This window comes from Lagenorhynchus albirostris, chromosome 3, assembly GCF_949774975.1.
Source record: "Lagenorhynchus albirostris chromosome 3, mLagAlb1.1, whole genome shotgun sequence".
NCBI classification, from domain to species: domain Eukaryota; kingdom Metazoa; phylum Chordata; class Mammalia; order Artiodactyla; family Delphinidae; genus Lagenorhynchus; species Lagenorhynchus albirostris.
Genome location: NC_083097.1, coordinates 32,582,940 through 32,591,722, shown reverse-complemented (window position 1 = coordinate 32,591,722; position 8,783 = coordinate 32,582,940). Strand labels below are relative to the sequence as shown.

At 41.2% G+C, this 8,783-nt stretch overlaps 1 pseudogene; it reads left to right on the top strand.

The window, feature by feature from the left end:
• Nucleotides 1-8,256: 8,256 nt before the first annotated feature.
• Nucleotides 8,257-8,429, top strand: LOC132518956 (U2 spliceosomal RNA; annotated as a pseudogene).
• The last annotated feature ends 354 nt before the right edge of the window (nt 8,430-8,783 follow it).

The following is an 8,783-nucleotide window of genomic DNA, read 5'->3' as shown; positions in this document are numbered from 1 at the left end:
TATTGGCAATAGAACATAAAATAAGTATTTAACAGACTAGCCCAGAATCCCAGACCATGTGTATTTTATTTAAGAAAGACCCTTTCAGGACTTTCATCTTATTGAAGCACCAACTGTTAACGGTCCTTACAGCTCTAAGCTGTGAGCTAATTCATTCATTGTCGTAACTATGGGAACATAGCAGTGAATATAAGAGACACAGTCCTGACTTCCTGGAGCTTGTATTCTAGAGGAAGGAGACTAAACACAAACAAAGAAATGAGTATGAATATATGTAAGATGATAGTAACACCATGGAAAATATTAAGCAGGGAAGTAGAATTGAGAGTGAGATGTGTTATTTTAGATGCAGGGTCAGGGAAGACCTTGCTGAGCAAGGGACTTTGTGCAGAATCTGATGGAAATGTAGGACTGCTCAGGATACCTGGGGACAGAGAAGACAGTACCAAGCAAAGGGGACAGCAAATGCAAGCAACCTGCCTGCAATGGGAGAATACTTAGCATGTTCATAGAACAGCAAGGAAGCCCAGTGTAGCTGGAACAGAGTCACTACGGGATAGAAAAATAAGAGATGGGGTCAATCAATGGAGAGTGAGGACACAAATCATGTAGGGACTTCACAGGACATGATGGTAAGACTTTGACTTTTACTTGGAGTGAGTCAAGAAGCAATTTAGAGTTCTGAGCAGATAAGTGGTATGATATGACCTATATTTACAAATATCATCCCTGTGGAGACTATGACTATGGTGTGGGAAAGAAGACTGTGGAAGCAGGAAGACCAGTTAGAGACAGTTAATCCAAATTATTCTAATTGAGAGGTGATGGGGGCTCAGTCCAGGGCTCTTCTGTAAAGGTGCTGAGCGTGTGAATGTGATTTGGAGACAGAGCTGACAGGACTGGCTGATGGATAGCATGTGAGGTATGAGAGAAAGAGGAGTCATGGAAGAATGTGGGGTTTAAACCTAAGCATCTAGAGAGATGGAGGTCCATTAGATGAGATGACTGTGGGTAGGGGCAAAAATTTTTTTTCCTTTTTCCTTTTTTTTTTTTTTGGTGGGGGGTCCTGGGAAGGTGGAGAAGGAAGAATCAAGAATGTGGTTTGGGACAAATTCTATCTGAGATGACTTTTAACATCCAAGTGGAGATGATACGTAGGCAGTTGGATGTACTAATGTGGTGCTCAGAATAGAGTCTGGGCTTGAGGTCATCTCTTATAAATGATAGTTAAATCCTTGAGACTAGATGAGATCACTCAAGAATTGAGATTAGACAGAGAAGAGTAAAGGGCAGGGGACTAAGGCTTGCGGTACATCAATGTTTAGAAAATCATTTTTAAAATTTAATATTTATTTTTATTGAAGTAACATTGGTTTATAATGCTATATAAATTTCACATGGACAACATTATATTTCTACCTCTATATACCTTACAGTGTGCTCACCACAAAAAATTTCCTTTCCATCCATCACCATACAGTTGATCCCTTTACCCATTTCACCCTACCCCACCTCACTCTGGTAACTACTACTCTGTTCTCTGTATCTATGTGTTTGTTTTCTGTTTGGTTAGTTCTTTTATTTTGGCTTTTCATTTCTTTTTTTTTTTTTCATAGTCCACATATGAGGGAAATCATATGGTATTTGTCTTTCTCCATCTGACTTATCTCACTTAGTATAATACCCTCAAGGTCCATCTGTGTTGCCACAAAAATAGAAGGTCATTTTTATACATGAGGCTCAAAGAGGTATGGTACCTTGGCTCGGGTAGCATGGCCGGAAAGTGAGCAAGCCAGGGTATTTTATCACTGGCAGTGAAGTTCCTCCTCATAGAGCATATTTATACTCCTGTCATGAGAAAGACAGTTTAGCAGGGAATCTGGAAACGCTGCCCCTGCATCCTGAGGATGGGATACCTATGAGGGGATTCTAATGAACCCTGGTGAATTGGCAAGAACCAATATTTTAATCATACTGATTTCACTAGGTATATAAAACCAGATATTCTTTTGATTTCTTGGGGTACAGAAAAAAACTATAGATTCATGATCATTAATATTATATATATCTTATTCTGTTTAATATATGCAATCATTTATTGAGTACTACTACACCAGGCACTTTGCTAATCATTTTCATGTTGGACACTTTCCATGCCTCTCTGTATCCACCTCCATCCTGCCCCCCATCTCTGCTCTGTGCCCAGAGATACTGATCAGTGTGGACCACATCAAGTGACTCCCTTATCCTCTGTTCCACACAACAGTCCTTACCCTCTCCACCCCTCTCTGCTCCTCTCCACACCTCTCATGCCCTCTATTGCTAGTCTAAGGATTCAGTACCAGCCATTGTGCTGCTTCCCCTACAGCCTACCCACAACTTTATAAATTGTCCCTTTCTTAAATTCTCCTCCAGTTACCCCCATTTGAATGTTTAATCTTTTTTCCTTTGGGAACCTTGAGTAATACAGCCTTGGAATGTTGTCTCCTTAGCCTTCTCCCTTCACCATGTCTCTATGACATGAATATAATCCCCATTTTACAAATAAGAAAAGAGAGGGCATTTGCCTGAATTCACACAAAAATAGGGGCGGAGTCAGCATTTGAACCCAGGTTTGTCTGACTCCAATACCTGCACTCTCAAACATTCATTATATTGCAACACAAAAACAATTCTAACCAATAGTAAGTATAAAATCATAGGCAGTTATGAACTTATAGATAAATCAATTCACGATGTATTTAAAATGTAAAAACATAATCATTTATTATATGCCAGCATTTCATAAGCGCATTTGATGCTTACGCCCTAACCCCATCATTATCACTATTTTAGAGATAAAGAAAGTGAAGTTTATCCTCTAAATATTCCCAATGGAAAGAATTTTCACAGAAAAACCTCAGTGAGCATAATACAGTCAAGGGTATTCTATTAAAGACACGACGGTGATACACAAGGAGAGAGATGCCAACATACCTCATGGCAAACAAATTAATAACTCCCTAGTAATTTTTCTCTTCAAAGCTCCTTCTGGGCTACTCTACCAGTGGGGACCTCCCAGCTCTTCATCCTCTTCTGATCCTGTGCTCCACTCCAACCACCCTGCTCTCCTCTCTCCCGGGTCCCCTCCTTGCCTCAACATTTTCTATGCTTCTACCATTTGTACAAATATCAATGTTCTGCCCCAAGTATATATCCCAAACTGCACACTTCAACCCATCCTGGTTTAGATTGTGAGTGAGTCTCTCTTTAGCATAATCTATCCTCTTAAGAGTGTAATTAGAATAATCTATCATGTATCATCTATCTACCTTCTACTATCTATCATCTATCTATCTATCTATCTATCTATCTATCTATCTATCTATCTATCTATCATTCTCTATCTAGGTATGTTTTTGTGTATATCTGTGGGAGTATTTTGAACTACATCAATGGTTAGTCTCCTGAACAGTGTAGAGCGGGAGATTTAACTTCCAAGCAAACAAGTTATCCTGCAACAATTTTAGGGATGCTGTCTGAAGATAAGAGAAAAGAAAAAAAAAATGAGAGGGAAAAAGATATTTAGAGTTTATAGAATTCCTCAAGGTCACAACCAATAAATAGCAGAGCTGGAATGTGAATGCTCCAAGGTCTGTGTTAGCTTTTATGTTATATTGCAGTGAGAATACTTAGGCACAAAAATTGACAAGGAAGAAAAAATTAGTCATATTTAATATACAAGTTAGTTTTAAGCATTTTGAACAGATGATACTTTTCAGCCTGGAATGCCATAAAACTCACCGCAGCTTCCCGAATGCCTGTGGCTGTTGCTTCTTTGGCCAATACCATCGATCAGCAGAAGCAGACCAAGGCTTGGTGTTGGGCTCTTCGATGCATTTGACAATGACTGGAACTTGCCAGTCACTGATCAACAAACCAAGATTTTCTGAGGACCTGTCCTGTGCCCAGCACTGAGCAGGGAAACCTTGTGTGGTATATTAAAAATGTAACCCATGTTCTCGTTCTTTGCCTTTAAGAAATAGATCACTGAGGAGTCAAGACAGAACATATAAAACAATCATTCACCATGTAAGACAGTACATACTCTTGTGCCAAGTTGCATGTGTGACCTATAAACATCAAAAGAGAGAAAAGTGGTTTGGGGTGTTCATGGGTGTTTGTGGAGGAGCTGAGCTGACCTCCTTGGTGAAGTAGCTCTGATTCCTCTCTTTCTGGCTTCCGGAGATTAACTACTAGATTTTAATCATTAGATATCAATCCTTCAGTCCAACATTCTTCGGAAGTAAATTTTAAGTAAAAATGATTACTTTCTAAAGGTAGCAATTGTTTTAAACAATGTTTTCCCATCAGTGCAGAGGGTTTCTTGCCACCTCAGATGTCAAAAAAGAGGTTAATCAGAGCAGATGCCTCCTGAAAGCTGCTTCCACAGCTCACATTGGCCATTTGTCATTCCTCAACAAAGCTCTGAGAATCTCAGCTCTCTTTAGACTGCTCAACAATCAAGGATGCCCAGGGGGTAAGGAAAGCACACCAGATGCCCTCACAAGCCTCCTTGGCTTCCCCCCTCAGCTCTAGGCTTCATTCCTCCCAGGGATGAAGTGCAGGCAATGCAAAATAATCAGTCCAAACTTTTTGTGGGTCCAGGCCTTTCAGACTCTGACCATGCCTAGTGTGAGGGCTGTCAGGATCATGGTAGCTTGTTTTATTCACTAGAGCGGAGTCCTTAAGAGTCCTATTTCACAAACACCAACTCTTATGGGGTCACCAATAGAGAAGTGATTGTGAGGGAGGGAGGAAAGAGACTGTTTTCTTTTTCTAGTGTTACTTCAGAATCCTTTTCCCTCTACTCTTCCTGAATCCTTCCTCACCCAAAAAGAAGAAAAGTCATCCTGCCAATTCCTCCCTAAGTAGCAACCGCTTGATTTGCTCCACATGCCTAACTAGGAAATCTGAATATGTATGAGAATGTCTAAACACCCACATGGCTGGCGGGTGGGACAGCTAAAGGGTAGGGTCCATTCCTCTGTGTTGGCCAGATGATGTCAATATCACAGAGTGTTGGTACATTTATAGGAAAAAAAACTGACATGGAAAAGGTAAAGGGACATTTTGGCTCTCCTTTTAAAACTCAGAGCAGTAACATAGTCCCTAGCAGTCCAGGTTCAAAGGCCAGCAGCATAATTAGTCTGTTAAAGTCTCAGCAGTTCATATGGTTTAGAGATTTAAGGAATGGCATTAAAATGCCATAAACATAATCCACAGAATAAAGTTTTGAGAGCTGTTTGTTTTTAGTTTCGTTTTTTCGGTTTTTAAAGAAAAGAAGCCCTTGCCTTTATGAGTCTCTTCATAGGGATTCCATTTCAGAAGCTAGGTTTTTAAAGAAATAAATAAACCAAATTCCAAGGCACGTTGAGGTCTTGCCAAGAGGTGGCATTTAGAAGCTGACTGTATCAGAAGTAAGCCGGGAATTGGGGCTGGGGCCCCTAGCGTTCACTAATTTTCATAGAGAGGAGGCAGCCCATATGGTGTAACTTCTGAAGGGCTGTGGGGCACACAACCCTTCCCCAAAATCAATCTTCCATGCCTTGCTCCCGTTTTAAAAGTCACGTTTTGTTTAAAAGTCGAGATTTTCCAAGTGTGTTTCCTGACGCCCCAGGCTTCTTTATCAGTGCCTGTGGGGCTGCGGAGGAAGCCAGATGGGTGGTCTCTGGGAGCCCACTCTCACTTTATTCCCACTTATTCATGTTTTATCTGTTTGAAACTTTTACTAGCAAATGGATTGAAATATTTAGTTTGTAAAAAGCGTTTTGCTAAAAAGTAAAAACAAGAAGAAGAACAACAACAAGCCGTCCTCAAATTTAGAAAACTTCTGGGTCAAGTTGTTACTTTCAATTGATAGTGTAAGAACATGCCCTGCGCCATGTGGAAAAAGAACACAGGACAGAGCATTCACAGGAGTCACCGAAGCTCCCTTAGCAAAAGATCAGGGCCCTGAGGATGGAAGCCCCAAATCTAAAATATGATGGTGTGCTTTTGGGAGGACTGGGACAGGTCAGATGTCAAAAAGGGAGGAGGAGGACCAAGGAAGGCTAAGCCCCAGGGAGGTGACACATTTTAGGGACTTGGTAGAGTATGCAGCATAAGAACATGGAAATTTCCACGGAAGATGCTAAAAGGGGCAGAGAACGTTGAAAAAAGATGACACATGGTATGAAATGGAAGATTCAACTGAAATGCCATGTAAACAACATCAGATATCAAGTGAGAGGAGAGGCTGAAAATCAAGATGCAAACTTCAAAGGAAATTGCTCAGAACCAGGTACATGATTTGGGGCTTTGACCCACTTCAAGTGTAAAAAGATTCCCCAAACTGGAAATTAAGAGGAAGATTTTAAGAGAAAGCTTTAGATAGAAAAAGCTGTACTTTGAGTTCTACCCTCCACCCCATGGCAAGGGGTGAAGGTGAGGCCTGGCTCCTGCCTTGGAGTCTAGTGGGAGGGCTTTCAAAGGAGACAGCTCTGAGAAACTGCTTTTGTTGCTGGGTTTGGGAGGTTCCTCTGACACATACCAAATTCCCTCTGGTGCTCTGCGGGAGCAGAGAGAACTGTGGCTAGGAGATAACTTTGCTCCCCTCTGACTGCAAGCCAAGATCTGGCATGCCTACAGCCAGGTGGAGGCTCTGGGGAAGGGATGCCCGCTGGGGACCCTTTTATGTGGGATCCTAAAGATGTGCCTTAAAGAACTTCTGCCAGAGGACAAGGGAATTGGGACTGAGAGGATCTGTGTAAAATGAAGCACCTGAAAATCAGAGGCTGAGGGGTAACAGGAACAATAGGTCAAAGGTGAAGAGAACTGTTGTCTGTTACTGTCCGAGGGGCCGAGCAGGTCGTGAGTCTGGAGGACCATCTGTGAGGCTATGAGCACAAGAAGCCAGCTTACAGGCAGGACAATGAAGTGGATTTTTTCTTTCCCCTTTATCTGTCTTTCCTCTCCTATTTTCAGCCCCAAGTCAGAAAGAACAGCTATTGGGTGACAGGAAAGATGGGCAAAGAAGCAAGAAACCCATCACATCCTTTTCTCCAAAGACAGACTTGTCCAGTGCCACCTCTAGCAAATGGAGTACAAGTCTTATTTGCAAATGCAAATCGTAGTGTTAATTAACATATTATGACTGAAGATCCTAATTTCTGAAATAAGACTTAGGAGATCTGGAGGTCTCTTTTTATAAAATGAGGATGACCAGAAATGTCATGGTGCTTGATAGTTTTCTTCCAAAGGCAGACAGAAAAAAAAAAAAAAAAAGCTTCTTCAATGAATTCATCTTAAAGTGGCAGTGGGAGAAAAATGCCTTTTAATTACAAACACATTAACTAGGCTTGTTTGTGGCACACGTTAAAAGAGCTTATAGGGTAGTTGATCCCACCTCCAGTGCCATGTCCAGGGCAAGTCTTGACCCTGAGCTGAAAAGTAAAATGCCACACACTGTGGTCAGGGGAACAGTGATAAGTGCAAGGATCCAGGGAGGATTTGGGAGGTTGACTGTACAGTTGCTTGCTTGGTGTCTTTTAGTTTCTCCTTGCAACTTCTGCAGATAGCATTCGCCCTAGGAAGTGTTTAGATTCTACCACATGCCAGCATTCTATGTAACCCCACCTACTGCAGTAGAAAGAAGTCTATCTTGTGTATTCGTACCATATATATAGATAAATCTATATATTATACCACATACTCATCTCTCTATTATATATATATGTGTATATATAACACACATATTTGATTATATATATATATATATATATATATATAAAATAGATATACATATAATCAAATGGCTGTGAGTTATTTGTTGGGTGTTTTTGTTTTGCTTTGTTTTTTTAAACTGGACCCAAAGAGAAAGGTAAGAAAAAGGTGCTTCGTTTATAGGAATATAGGAAACAATGGTTTACTTACCGTAACCCTAAAAGTCCTTCTGTCTTCTTTTGTTTATTTGTTTTTGGGGGTGGGGAAAGTAGTTGGTCTCCTTTCAAAATACCAACTATCTATCTGAGTCAGTCCTTATCAGCTTTTCTCAGCAAGACCATTCACAACTTCTCAATAATGGGAAACATAACAAGAAAGAAAAAAATTAATCTCAGGAGAAAAAAAGATATGGATTCAGAAGACCAAAACAATAGGCATACTATAACAACACATCATTGATTAGATGCAGCAGGAAATAGGACTGGAATAATGGCTCAGGAATTACAGGAAAGAATCGCTTCCCGGCCTTTTGGCTACGATCAAGTGTAGTATCTACTCTCATCAGGTTAATATCTGAGGACAATACAGTAAATGGAGCACATTTTTGGAGCTGGGAATTGGAATAGGAGTTTGCTCCATTCACGCCACACCTGGACCTGGTATTCTCCGGGAATGGTCCACCCCTCTCATAACAACAAAGGGCAGACTTTGCCTTCCTCACCTTTTCTTCATCACTTTGCTCCTCTTTGGTTTGCCAGAGTGAAGGACTGTTTTTCTCGCGAGGTTTCATGCAGCCTTGGCTCCGCCCACCGTACCTTCGCAAGGCGGTCTTGTTTCCTTTTCTTCGCATCTTGGCCTCACCTGCCGACTTGCAGCTGGTGGGTGGCTCTCTTTAGTTTGAGTATGGCATTGACCTTTGCGGGTTTTTAAGCAAGTTATTGGTGAGTGTCTTCATTATTACCACTCTATGCTGTTGCTGTCATGGGCCCAAGGACTTTTTTCAGTAGCTCTCAGAGTGGCAGCAACCCCAAATCCAAGAG